A 14,403-nucleotide genomic window follows, 5' to 3' on the forward strand; every position below is an offset into this window, starting at 1 on the left:
ACCTCGACGGCTCCCGATGATCGCGCCGACCATCCGAGCCATCCAAAGGCATGTGAGTGGTGGCTCTAGCTCGTTCCTTGCCGGCTTCTCTCGAAGGCGCGGACGGAACAGTGCCCTGCGATTCGAAAATCGCCATCATCTGCTGGCGGAATGTGTCCCATTCAGCCAGCGATGAATACTTGGTGGGACAAGTCACCCGCCGTCTGGCGGAGTCCTCTGACGAGGACGGGGAAGGCGACCGGTGAAGGTGCTTCCGAGAATGCCTAGAAGAGGCAGAGGAATGGCAGGACCCAATCTGAGACCGAGACCCCCTGTACTTACGCCGACACGGAGAGTCACCCTCGAGAAACCCTACCTACCGATAATTTCTTCTTCCGCTCCTGCAAGACCTTCGATGTCAGGGACTGGCAGTCATCGCAGTCGTCGGTGGCATGGCTTTCGCCGTGGCACCAGAGGCAGACGTTGTGCGGGTCCGCAATGGACATTCTGGAACGGCAGTCCCAACCGTGACGTCGACCCCCAACAGAGGCCCTCGAAGGACAGTGTATCGACGTCATCAACGCCGACGCCGAAAGATTTACTGAAGCAGCACAGCTGTGGTCATTACTGTCATAGATGTGGAATACATCAGAGGACACAATCCCCTCAAATTCTTGATCTTGCATATCACCCTGTGCATCAGCGGTGTGGGCGGGAAGGCGTATGCGGTCATGCCGTACCACTGAATTTGAAATGCATCACCCAGGGAGCTGGAGCCTTGTCCCTGCCAGGAGGTGAACTGTTGGCACTTCCTGTTGTCCCAGGATGCAAAGAGGTCCACCTGGGGGTGTCCCCGTCTGCTGAAGATCTCCTACAGTACGAGGTTGTTTAGTTTCCACTCATAATTGTCAGCTGCCCATCTGCTGAGCCTGTCCGCCTCTACGTTCATCAGCCTGGTAAAGACCCTGGGGGCCGAGATGAGGCCAAAGGGAAGCACCTTGTATTGGAAATGGTAGCCCATGATCCTGAATCTTAGAAAAGAACGATGAGGCTGCCAAATCTGGACATGCAAGTACGTGTCCTTCAGATCCAGGGAGCACATCCATTTTCCCTTGTACAATGTCTCTACTATTAAAGATGGCGTAACCATCTTGAATTTTTGTAGAGGTAGGGAGAGGTTGAGGGTCGAAATGTCCAGCACAACTGTAAGGCCCGCCTGGTTCTTTTTCTGAATGGTGAAAATCCAGGAGTAGAAGCCCAAACCTCGCTGGGAGGCTGGGACTTCCTCAACTGCCTGGCTCTCGAAGAGAGACCGGATCACTGCCAAAAGAGTTGCTGTTCCAATCTGTGGGAGCGGAGGGAAAGAAAGAAGAGGCTGGGATGGGTAGGCGGTACCCCGTGGATATTACGGAGAGGATACAGGGGTCTACGAAATTCTGTCGCCAAAAGTGTGCATGGAGAGCAAGCCTGCCCCCCACTGGAGACACGTCTACCCGGAGGAGCGTGTCATGCCTTCTTTCCCTCTGAGGATGTTGCGGAGAAGGGGGACTGGAAAAAGTCCTTCCTCCCCCCCCCCCTTCTTGTTGCTTGCGCCGATTTTGAGTCGAGGAATGGTCCGGCTGCCTGGACCTCTGCTCTTGGAAGCCGCGGATCCCTCTGTTGGTACGCCCTTTGTCCGAGCGTTGCTGTGGCTGGGTGTACATTTTTGGGTGTGGTCTTTGTAAGGATGGATAAAGACTTTGCCATTTGTGAGCTGTTTTTCTTTTTATCCAACTCCTCGTCCATGGTGGAGTAAAAGGTCACCCCCACCCACCTCAAACTGCAGGTCTAAGATGCGTTCCTGGACATCCGGGTTGAATTTAGTAGCACAGAGCATGTCCATGGGAATACAAATGGCCCGGCCATAGGTGTCAATGTGGGCCACAGTAGATTATAGGACATCTTGTGCCACCAACTTGGCCTCTGCCAGTCCCACCTTAAATCGCGATTGGCTCTGCGCCGGAAGCTCTGGGAGGAAATCTGCAATTTCCTGCCAAAGCCTCTGCTTAGCGGCTGTCAGCATGGCATCCGCATTGGCTTGACAAAGATGTAGACACGCGTTGGAATATAGCTTCTTCCCGTACGCCTCCAAGATCTTCTCCTCCTTGCTTAGCAGTGCCGCGGACGAGGAGGCCGAGGACAACTGAGGCTTGGAGTGCATTGATGCCGCAGCAATCACTGAGGAGTGCGGCTGAGGATGGGCCAATAGCAAGAGTGTACCCCCCTCCATCTGCCTGTACTTGGCGTCCAGGCGTCGATTGACTGGCTGGACCGAGTGGGGCTTGAGACAGCCCTTTTTGGCCAAGGCGACAACGTTCTTCTGCATCGGGATCCCCGTTCTAGCTGCAGGACGAAGCTTGAGGACTTCAGCGAGGACCCCCTCCGCTGCTTGCTCGACCTCGGGTTGACATTTGTGGAAGGCCTTGGCTGACGACGATGTGCCGGGGTCCTTTTCCTGGTCTGTGTCCACCTGAGGTGTGGAGACCGAGGCCGGAGGCTGCAGCGGAGGCTGGTACAGAACCGCCTGAACTATCGGTTGGGGGGGGTCGGAGCGGGTAGCGGAGGCTGCACAGGGGCCTGTGGCGCCGGTACTGGGGCCTGTGGCACCAGAGCCATTGGAGGGAGCACGTACCCGATGGCGACCCCGAGGATGACCCCCATCCGAGGAGATTTCATGAGCCAGAGGAACCTTTCAAAGAACCTGTCTTCACAGGCCAGAAGGGTGGGAGGCAATATTGACAGGGCAGCGGGCGGCTACTGGAGCCGTTGCGTGCCCTGCCCATATGGACGCAGCGGAAACCTACCCTGCACAAATGAAGGATAGGCTGTAGGCCACATACCTGGTTGACACCTGTCCCACCTTGACACTCTTACCTCCACCTCCTCCCTTCCTTGGTGCAGTATCGGGCGGTTGTCCGTAATGTTTGGCATGGTGGCCATCTTGTTGAGCTGCCTTCCACGTGCCTGCGTCATGTTGCTTCGCTCACTGGGCCCAGCCTCGTCCAGGACTCTTGAGTGTGGATCAGGAGGCCTATTCTGCTCCTCAGGTCGAGACCTGGTAGGCGTTTCGTCCTCGGCAGATCTGCCGGTAGAGCTGCCTATAGGTGCCCCCTCGGACATGTTTCTGGTACTAGGGCGTGGCCCCTCTGGGAAAGATCCAGTAACAGAACCTTCTGGTCCCTCAGCACTGTCACTGGGAGGATCTACTGACCCCTCGGCCTGCTGGCCGGTAGCTGAATAAGCCTCGGTACTCGTGCTGGTAGTCCTTGGGAAGGAGTCTCCCTTGCGGGGTGCGCTGGAAAAGAGCGGCCCTACCTTGGGCCTGGATCGATGATTGACGAAGTCCTTCAGGTCCTCTGGAGGCAATCTCCAGAAGAGCTCCCTCTACCTGGCTAGTCTGTTCTTCAGAGACCTCGAGGAAAGTGTGTTGCACGCGGTTTAAGCTTGCCAGCCGTGGTCTGGGCCAAGGCAACGTAGGCAGAGGGCGTGGGGGTCTGAATTTGGAAAGAGCTCATCGCAGGATGGACACCTGCTGAACCCTGTAGAAGTCGACATGCGCCGGGGAGGAGCGTGACGCCTGAGGACCGAGTACCTGAATGATAAAAAGACAAAAAGACAAAGAGAAGAAGTATCCGCGCATGGAATTACATGGCCAAAATCAAACCCAGGAGGGCTGGCGAATTCTGTCCGTTCCTGTCGACGCAGAAAAGGGGACTGAGGTGTGGCGCCAGAGGGCGAGGTCAGGGCAGCGCATGCTCCCAGGGCTGCACCGCCACGCGCCTTTACATTTAAAGGGGAGGAAGGCTTTTTAGGTGAAAAAGGTTCCGTCTCCCGTCCCTTGGAAGGGACGCCCATGCAGTATAGAGGACAAGACGTAAGAGTACAGCGCATTACAAATAATATAAATAAATAAATAAAAATATTCAATATTGTGCTTTGCACCTGGTAACTTGTTTGTCATTCCCAGTCATCTCATTTGACCGTCTGTAGCATACGCAATAAGATTCAGTTCATTCAGCATTCATATGTGCCGGTCTCCAGCCCCCAGAGAGCCCAGTTAAGAGTGTTCCCTTCTCTGCACTCACCGGTATGTGGTCGCTCCTCCAGGCTTCTCAGTTCACTCTTCTTTGCTTCTCCTTCCAGCGGGATCCCCAGCGAGCAGCGCTCGCCGGCCTTGGCAGTTCGTAGCCCCGCTCCCACACGGCAGGACTCGGGAGACTTTGGTGCCCCACAACTCCTGCTGTGGGCACTGGCGACTGCAGGGGTCTCGAACCTCTCACGGCCAGCCTTGGCCTCAGCATCTCCCTCGCACCCCTGCTAAGCCCGGCTTTCCTCCAGTCGGTTCCTCTCTAGGCTGCTCCGCCTCCATGCGCCGCCTCCTTCTCCTTCTACACTTGGGGTCTGTTAAAGGGCTGCACTGAGCAAATGGCACAGAGGAAGCCCACCCCCCGGTGGAGTAGGTCTTGGACTGCAGCACAGAAATTAAGGGCCTGATCTCTTCCCTACATGGGGCATTGATGGAGCTGGGTAGGGGAAGCACGGAAAAGCTCTGGAGGAGGTGGCAGGCGGACCTAAGCCTTGAATTGGATAACGCATTGTAGCATAGACTGTGTTGCAGGGCATACTGGGTCTCGATAGCATGCCAGTATAAGCTCCATGCGATCAAGTTACTTCAGAGATGGCAGAACGACCCGGTCAGCCTCTCCAAGATGTTCCCGGAGGTGAGATCCCTGTGCTGACATGAATGTGGTGAGCGTGCCGACTACTGGCACATGTGGTGGGGATGCCAGAGGGTTCAAATGTACTGGGACGAGGTGCTAGGGTGGATCAAGGAATTGGAAGGGGTTCCCAGAATAAAGACGCTGCTGTTGGTTTGGTTTGGTTTGGTCTGGAAGGTACTGAAAAGGGATTATACTGGTCTACTGCACCTGTCCCTCTTTTTATTGTTGGCAGGGAGGACATGTTTAGCCATGCAAGGGAAAAGGGTGTGGCTTCCACGTAAGAAGGAATGGATAAATGTGAGCAAGAACATATGTGATGGACCAGATCACAGCAGCGATACATGGGAGAGGCCTAAACCTTGAAATGGAATGGGCAGAATTTCAATTTAGGTATATGCCTATGTAGTTGAAAAGAGGGGATTTGGGGGTGTATCAAGGGACTCGGGGAGGTGTGGAGACAGTGATGTGGGACCCGTTTGTTATGTTGTGCAAAGGGGGAGGATGATCTACTGTTCAAAAGGTGTGAGAGACAATTAATGGCCTATGGGGCAGGACGAGACAAACCTTAACATTTTGGAATTCACCCGGGTCAAGTGGTTGCGTTAACATATGTTGGTGGGGCAAGGAAGGGGGGACGGATACACATTGGAGAAGTTATGTGGGGCCAATGTTAAGTAGCGGTTTTGTACTTGCTTATTTCTTTTACTTGGCTGTATGGTGTTAATATTTTAAAATGCCAATAAACTTGAAATTAAAAAAGAAAAAAAAGGCTGCAGGTGCAAGTCCTCTATCTCAATTAGCTGACCTTGGTAAAGCCTATTAGCAGGACATGTATGGCCATTGTAGTTTGACTCCTCGAAAGCCCTCTTCCTCGTCTCAGTACCAAAGTGGTGTGAATACAGGGAAGTGTGCATAACTCCGACTTGTTTCCTCCTCGTCCCAGTCTTAAGGTGAAAGGACTGTGGGACATTTTGGTCGGAGTAAAGAGTTAAGGGCTAACAGTAGCCTACAAAGGCAGCCCCAGAGCCATACATGCTCCTTCCGGCCAACATCCAATCAGGGGAAGGGAGACAGAGCCAGAGCTTCTCGGGACCCTGACAAACAGGAAGGGAAAGGCAGGCAGGCATGAGGTTTTGAGTGGCAATCTTGCCTTTGTTCAGGAATCCATTGATTCCTATGGCAGGGCCTAGTTGTCCCAAAATGGGGGAGACCCAGGGTCCTTACAAATTCAGCTTGTAGCTGCCACCAGCCAATACGCTGATCTGTGGGCAACACACAGGTGCCCAAAAACACACACTAGGGGTACCTACCCATGGGTGCCATAGGGGTATCCCATGGGTCTTGCTCACCAAGCATACAAATGAAGAGCTGTACTGCCAGAGGTCCAGATTGGACTCCTGCGGCAGAAAAACACACATAAAACTACCAACAGGGATGTAGTGGGACGACGAGGAAACCCTGCCCCTCCAAAGCATTTCCAGCATCACAGTCAGCTAATATAAAGCGCTCTGCCCTCGTTCCAATACAGAGGTTGGAGTTTATAGGCTTCATATGGGATTCAGCAGTAGGCTAAGGCTGCCCTACAGAAGCATGAATAAACAATATCATGGAGACAGTAGCCTTGTTCCAGTCTCTTTCTCAAACGACCACATGGTGGTTTCTACATTTGTTGGGCTTGGTGGCAGCCTGTCCTCTACCAGTACCCATGCCCAGGTTGTGAATGCGTTGCACTCAGGTACATCCGCCATCGAGCTCGACTCCATAGATTAGATGGGCCCAGAATCTTTTTGCTTAGTTTTTTGTGGCTTTTTGAGGGGGCGTAAAGCCTTGAGCTTCACTTCCCCTGCCTTTTGCTCATTTGTTATTGGGAAACTGATTAGTCCTCCAGACTATCAGTACAGGGAAACTATGCTTCCCTTTTATCTTTTACATTTTTTAAACTTTTTTGCATTACACACAGCATCTTACAATGCAGTCCAATGGGGATACTTTTTTTTATCACAATAGAATTTTACACTAGGGATTTTTGGTTACTTTTATATTTACCTAAAGATATCTGGTGGGAGCAGATCTATTTTTACAATTGTTTGTGTTATTTCTAGTGTGCACATTCCAGTTTACCACGTAGGGCTACTAAACGTGGCTGGTGACCTAAAATGGCCACGCCACAAGATTTTCGCTTGTTCTTTGGCCATATTGTAGTTTGGCGTTCTTCCTGCCTTGCCAGGACAAGAAATCCCATGTAAGGCCAGGCACTTGGCCATAAAAGCTGCAGCACTTGTGGGCTAGTTCTACCTTTGTGTGTGTATGTGTGGCCCAGGAAGTGGGTGGGACAGTCTAGTCCCGTTCCACATCTGTGCAGCCAGAGAGTCTTTGTATGGAGCATGAGTGCAACCAATAGTTGTCCCTGATTGGACAACTACTGGCTGTTTGAATGGTGCAGGTTCTTACCATTGGCGTGCTTGGACTTGCTTCCAGGCTGGATTATGGATAAGAAGAGGACTCCTGTAGCCATTTCTTCAGATCAGCATTGGAGCCAAGAATCCCTCGTAGACGAACATCTGACTGAAGATCCGAAGACTACTCCGGAAGAGGCCTGGCATCCCTCCCTGCATATGGCCTGATGAAGCCCTATTGGATGACCTGAGCTCTGAAGACTCTGAGCGGTGCTTCAGCCCGTAGACTGGTGGGGCCAACTAGTCTTCACGCCCACGAGGATCCAGCCTTCATGAGCCTTAGGAGGTCCCCCTGGACCACCCCAGTGGATTGACCAGCTCTCTCGTGGGCTACCTCGCCAGAAGCGTCACTGTTCCGCATTTGCACCCGGAACTTTGGTGGTAGCCAGCTTGTGATACAATTCACATGCCGTACACATTTCAGCCTCAAAGGATCCTGTCGCGGAGAAGCTTCTTCAACCACGACAGGAAGGACGCCTGCCGTCATCTGTGTGCGGTGGCCATCGCTGGAACTCACCTTCCCCCGTCCTGTGAAGTGTCTTGAAGAGGCCTGTATCTGTAAATCTTGCATTTCTTCATTGCCAGGTGTTGCATCTTGCATCTGGACCCAACTGGGCACTTGTTACCGGACCAAACCGAACAGCAGGAATTCCAATATCCAGCGACCCCCAGTCAACCCATCAAATCATCAGAGAAAATCGGTGTCAGGGGGGTAAATAAACAAAGTATTTGTCTTTTCCCTGTCCTCCATAGGATAACATTAGGAACCAGTCCCTTTGTATCCCAACATTTCATTCCACTGTCCTTTGGTCATCAAACCCGGGTAGTACCTCCTGAAAGATAAGAACACAATTTACTTACCTAGTACCATTGTTGAATGTCTTCTTTGGATCCATCACCAAAACAAGTAGGTTACCTCCTAAAGATACATTCTGGGGAGAAGAATTGGGGCTCCTGTGACTTTTGGGCACAAGGCCCCATTTGTTTTAGGGATTATCAGCTTAAAGTTAGGGAAAAATCACCTGTGACTTGGCTCCATTTTTACTGCCTTACTTTTCTTACTTTTACTTTTACCTTTTTTGTAAGCTTTGCATCTTCTTATTGCTGCGCCCTGTTACCTTTGGGTATGGTGTGCATTAGAAATAAACAAACAAACCTGTGCTGATTTAAGTCATTGAATGCATTTTAAGAACCTATGGTGAATGAATATAATGTATATAGGTTTATTATTGAGTATTATGCAATAGTATCACCTACTGGTTTCATTTATTTAGCGTGTTTAAGGCCTAAAATAAATGTTCATACATTCCTGTCTAAATTGAATTATGTGCTTCAGAGTGTGGACTCATTGTGGACTCCTGACCACCCTCACACTCTCCTGAGAATAGCCTTGACTGCTTGCCACGTTGACCTTCATGGCTAACCTCTCAGAGTTCCCTATTCACTATAACTAGGTTGCTCTCCTCAAATCGCACCACCAGGCCACGTTCTAGAAATCCAGCTCAACACCCTCTAACCAAGGTGGTCCCCATTACAGCCTGGCTTCAGCAGGATTTAATGTGGTCGGCAGACCAGGAGAAACTATGGGTTATCAGTGATAAGGAAATCCAATGTCCTCATCCAGCTGGGCAACCTAGTGACTATGATCTACGTGAAGCAGGGAGGAGCCAAATCGGTATAAATATGTGCACTGACTGTATACCTATGGGAGTGGGTGCTGAGCAACAGCATAGTGCTACAAGTGGCTCATCGAGAGGGAACGGACAATGTTCAAGCAGACGAGCCAAGCAGGAGATCTTCCACCAACCACAAATGGGAGCTGAGCAAGCCGGTCTGCCGGAGGAGATCCTGACCTCAAGGGATCATCCCCCAGTGGATCCATTTGCGACAAAACTGAACAGGAAGTGTCACCATTACACATCATGCAAGGGGAAAGATTACGTTTCTGGGATATGCATTATCAATCTCATGGAACAACAGCATTTCCCCCGCTCTTCTGATTCCGAGAATTTTGCAGAGATTCAGAGTCTCCAATCATTGCATAATTCTCCTAAAAGTCCCCTCCCCCACTGGGCACAGAGTAATTGGTTCTCAAACCTATTGCTTATGGCAAGTAGACCATCTCCTCTTCTCCCCTTCCTTCCAGACCTGCTTCACCAGCAGGGTGTGGAAGGTAACACATCTTTGCCCACAATAACTTAGCTTGGGGCTCTGGCCCCTGATAAACTGATCTATGGTCACTTGGGATTATCGGACGTTAATCTTGAGATGATGGGGGCACCTGGAAACCTTCTACTCAATCCCATTACGAAGGAAAATGGCTTTGTTTTTGCCATTGGATGTTGGGCAAGTCAAGTCAAGGGATCCCCCTACAGGCACGCATAGAGATCATTCTTGCCTTCTTGATATGTCTGGTCCATACAGGGACTTAAGTATCATCGTATAGAACGTACATGGTGCATAACTCTCAAACAATTACAGGGTAGTTTCCTTTGCCAATTCAGAAATGACACTTCAGGGGAATTGTCCATCTGTTTCCTCTGACACAGCATCCTATTACGAACTGGGATCTGACTAAGTTGACAGCTCACGCGCAAAAGCCTTCAAGCCAATGGCATCAGTTGACTTACGCTTGGTGACAGGGCAAACAGCTTTACTAGTGTAAATTACCTCAGCCTTCCATAGAAGCGAACTAGGAGCCCAACCTTACCTTCACAGGGACAATCTGGTCTTATGGACCAACCCTCCATTCTTGCCAAAAGTGGTCTCAGACTGCCACATAAACCAGGACATTTCTTTACCAGTATTTTTCCCAGAACCACAGACAGAAGCCAACAGAACTCTCCATTGTTTGGATGGTCGAAAGCGGCAAGGTTTTATCTGGAAAAGACCAAGCCTCACAGATCCTCGTGAAGAATGATTATCGCCTTTGGCAGAGTACAGCCAGACAAACCAGCAGCTAATGCTACTAATTCAACATGGCTAATCTCATGTATATTTCACGGTTACCAAGTGCAAAGCAAGACCCCTCCTCAAGGCCTGCATGCACATTTCATGAGAGCAAAGAGCACAGCAGCAGCCTTCCAACATCATGTGCCCTGGGAGGCCATATGCAAAGTAGCAACATGGCCCTCACCTTCAGCATTCTGTAAACACTGTACGCTGGACTCCAGCTTCCGGGCTGTCGCCCAATTAGTACAAACAGTCCTAAGGAATATATTCGCAACAGTGTAAATTCCATCCTCTCTGGGTTTGAGTAGTGATTTATACTCTCCCATAAGTATGGAGGAAAGGGGACAGGACGTAGAAGTAAGGAAGGCAAGCATGATAGGCAGTCTGCTCTCCGGTTCCTTCCCCAGAGAATGTGTTGAAAGTTATATCCGTAGAGCTTGACCATGATTCCTGCCAGACACAGAGAAACCTTGGCTAGCCCACCTTCTGATAAAGGTGTTGAGTGGTTTGTGATCAATCCTTAGAAGGAAAGGTTTTCCCCATATTTAAGTGCGGGAGTGGTTAATGGCTCAGGCGCAGATTGCAGCCTTTTTCCCCCATTACTGAATAGTTTTTCTCTGTTTGGAGTAGCACCATGTTGGCACATGATCCCTCATGATCAGTCACCCTTGGTCAGCATGGTTCGCAGTCCATACGCAATGACACCAACCATTATTTTGCATATTGAGCCGGAACTTTATGGCCATGCAATGCCGAGGTTCCATGTAATAATGTCGCCACAAAAATCTCGCCATGCAAAAATATCGCTGAAAAATGGCCGTTTTTTGTGGCGACATTATTGCATGGAACATGCGGGGGACACCCATGCAACCCCCAAACTTTTTTGTCTTTTTCTTTTTCTTTTTTTAAAAAAATGTTTGCCCCTGTCCCCATATATATGGTCACCCAAATAATATCGCCACGATATTTTCCCGGCGATATTATTTACGGCGACCATATATATGGCGATATTATTACCTGATACCAATGCCGATGGGGGAGTTGGGGAGGGAGCTACAAACCCTTTAAGCAGAATGGCCTCAAGTGTCCTGCCATGCGAATCCTAGCACCATTCACCAGACGCAGACTGCCCCACTTGTCATTCCCACAGTGGACTACTCAATTACTTGACATGGCCTCACCCCAGAATGTGCCAGCCCACCTACTTTATTGCAATCACCAGGGAACCCTCTCATGCCCTAGAAGAAATGGATCAAAATGTTTGATAAATACTTGCTGTCCATCAAAGGGCAAGATTCAGACCAGAGAGAAAATGTGTACTGCTCTACTGTCCCCATGACCATGGTATCGACGGCAACATGGAAGCCATTAAAAGGAAGGCAAACCACTACGGAAAACCCCCCCTCAGCATAGTCTTAAAGAGACAATTTTTACATGAGCGCTCACACAGACGAGAGCAACAAGACCTACAATTCCATCCTACAAATTCTGGCAAGCCCTTATGCGGGAACAGGTGATCAGTGATCAGATCATTGCGACAGTCTCTTGCGCCTGGCTCAGTGGGGCTATTCTGCTTAAGGGGATTGTACAGAATTGACTGGCGACCTTCACTTAAACCCCATCAGAAGTTTGCCATGAAAGTGGCTGGCAAAATGTTTCTAATCTGCTTGGGGAGATTGCCCTGAATTGGCTGGTGGCCAGCCGTTGTTCAGCACGCCAATTTCACAATACAATTTGTTGAGGTCTTTCTGCTCAGCTTGTGAAGATTGCCAGAAATTGGATGGAAGGCCTTGCCAAGCAGCACATAGGGAGGTGCTGGCAGCCTGTTGTTGCTAGGGAAGGCCATGTACGGTGACCAGAGTAGCCGGTCACTGTGGTTCCTCTGTACATGTACATTTATTTGCTGCCAGCAATGTTATTTCTTAGTGCTGTCACCTGATGTTTTCCACACTTCTGCATGCTGTGCTCTGCCCGACTTGTTGCCATACACGGATGAGGTGGGGACATGGAGAAGTTAAGTCCTTTTATTTAAAAGCCAGTGGTACAGCAGGTGTCTGCTCCTTTCTCCCAGTCCATAATGGGGTCCGCTAGAATCCCCAAACACGCATGCACAAAGCATTTGTTCGATGCGATATTCTGTCATGCACGCAACAGCACATTCAAAGCTACACTCCCGCTCACTTGCACACATGCACAGAAACCAGAGAAACAACAGTTACACCTAAACAGTGCACTTCCTTGGCAGAACAGGGTGCCTGGTCAGCAGCACCACATGATTTGCTTGTACAATTCCATCTTCCTACCATGTGACATGGTCTTAATTTGTGGCGGATAGCTTCACCAAACGTAATCAGACACTTCCTGGTAACCGTAGATTATCTCTGGTTCTCAAGCGAAACCAAGCCTCGCCTTAATATGTGACATAACACTTATAATACATCACTGGCCGCAACAAGGTACCAAAATAGGGATTAACATTAAAGCTGCACAGCCTTCTAGTCTTGTACGATTAATGCCAACCAATAATTGTTTCTTGTGGATCACCTGCACCATATCAATAATCATGGCTGCTGTGCTGTCCTGTTTGGTACCCGCTGCACGCTCAATCAGGTGTGGACTATGTACCAAAAGAGACACTGGAAATAATTTTCAAAGTGGCCCCAAATCACATTATGTAAGCAAGCCCAGCCCCTTTTTTGTAAGAAAATGTGGAAATCCTACTGGGAAATTCACTATTGTTCAGCCCACCCCTGCTCCGAAGAAAACATAAAATATTACCAGCACCTACATGAAGATATAAGAGAAATAAATCACAAGCAGATTGTACCTGCCTGACTCATCCTTGTGCTTGTACTACCGAATCTTTGATGTAAGAGAGGGTGCTTCCCATACCCCCCACCCATCTTTTTTTATATCCTACATGTCGAGGTCACAAGAATAGCTTAGGAGCATTTCATGCAGGATGATAACAAATCAACCGAAGCCTCCATTGATTTTGTCTGGGTTGCCTGTAGAGCTTTTATAGAAAGGACAGATTATAAACTATATGCCTTACAAAAACTTCTCAAATTAAAAATTAAAATCAGGATCCCTTTAAGTACATAGATCCTAAAAAACAAAAGAAATGTAATTTGATAGAAGTGATAGGACACATAAATCATGTGCAGTATGCTTCTTAGTGGGTTCTTCTGAAGGATAAGGATACTATGAGGATCACTCTTCACAGAGTAGTACACACCTCCTTAAACTGAAAAACAAGTGGATGAAGTTCTGATAAAGGCTGATTTGGAGGGGTGTATTCTTGCTTCTAGATGTCTCACGAAAGCATTTCCAATGATGGCATTATACTGGCCATGCAATTTTTCTATAGCAACGAAGTGCCATGCCCTTGACCTGATGGGTCATCCACCCACTTTAATAAAACTTTTAAAACAGCTTTTGGGCCAGTAGCTAAGCTCTTTGATTCTGAAAGTCAGAGGCTTGTATGTTGCAGAACCTGTAAAAGGCAAACTCAACTGTTCATTTTATGGGTTCAAAACCTAATTAAAATAGGAATCCAAAATGCACTTGACGGTCCTAGTCAATAACTATACAACATTACACAGGATAACTGAATATGATCACATTAGATTCATACACAAGAGGCAGACCTTTGACTATATCCGTAAAAAATAAACCTGGTTGGCCTGTTCCAAAATATAAACAGAAGATTTTAATGTGTATTTTGCCACTTGATGCCGAAAAAAGCTTTCTATTGAATGAATTGGAAATCCCAATATGTTGTTTGCATACAGCCCAATAAGGACTACATTTATTGGTCAACTATTAGTCAAGCAGTGCAGCAACCAGAAAAACCAGAGAACTGCTGATCCCTTAAGAGCATGCTTGCTAGTGGCACTCAATGGAAGCATTTCTCTTTTGCCCCTAAATTTCTTCTATGAAATAATTGCCCAAATCAAATTCACAAAATTGGGATGTTATCGAGCTTAACACCCCATAGATGCATCAAACGGTTGTCTTTTTGCAGACATTCATGGTGCAGAACCCCCAATCTATACCGGCCAACAATGTTCAATATGCGTTCTGGGATATTTCTTCATGGTCATTTATTTGGATTTATTTTAATATAGAATTACATAGGAACATATCTTTGTGCAATATCCCGGAGAGAATGTCAGAAAAAAGACTTCAAAACATACACACATTAGTTTGCGATCTGATGGTATAGAGAGTCACACTACTAAACAAGTGATTTC

General features: G+C 48.7%; 1 protein-coding gene across 18 annotated transcripts in view; it reads right to left on the minus strand.

Moving 5' to 3' along the window:
- The window catches only part of SGSM3 (small G protein signaling modulator 3), a 685,370-nt gene that overhangs the window by 267,149 nt on the left and 403,818 nt on the right, over positions 1 to 14,403 (minus strand). The gene's annotated exons all lie outside the window — the stretch shown is intronic.

The sequence above is a fragment of the Ambystoma mexicanum genome, chromosome 3q, assembly GCF_040938575.1.
Source record: "Ambystoma mexicanum isolate Mex_15411 chromosome 3q, UKY_AmexF1_1, whole genome shotgun sequence".
NCBI lineage: Eukaryota > Metazoa > Chordata > Amphibia > Caudata > Ambystomatidae > Ambystoma > Ambystoma mexicanum.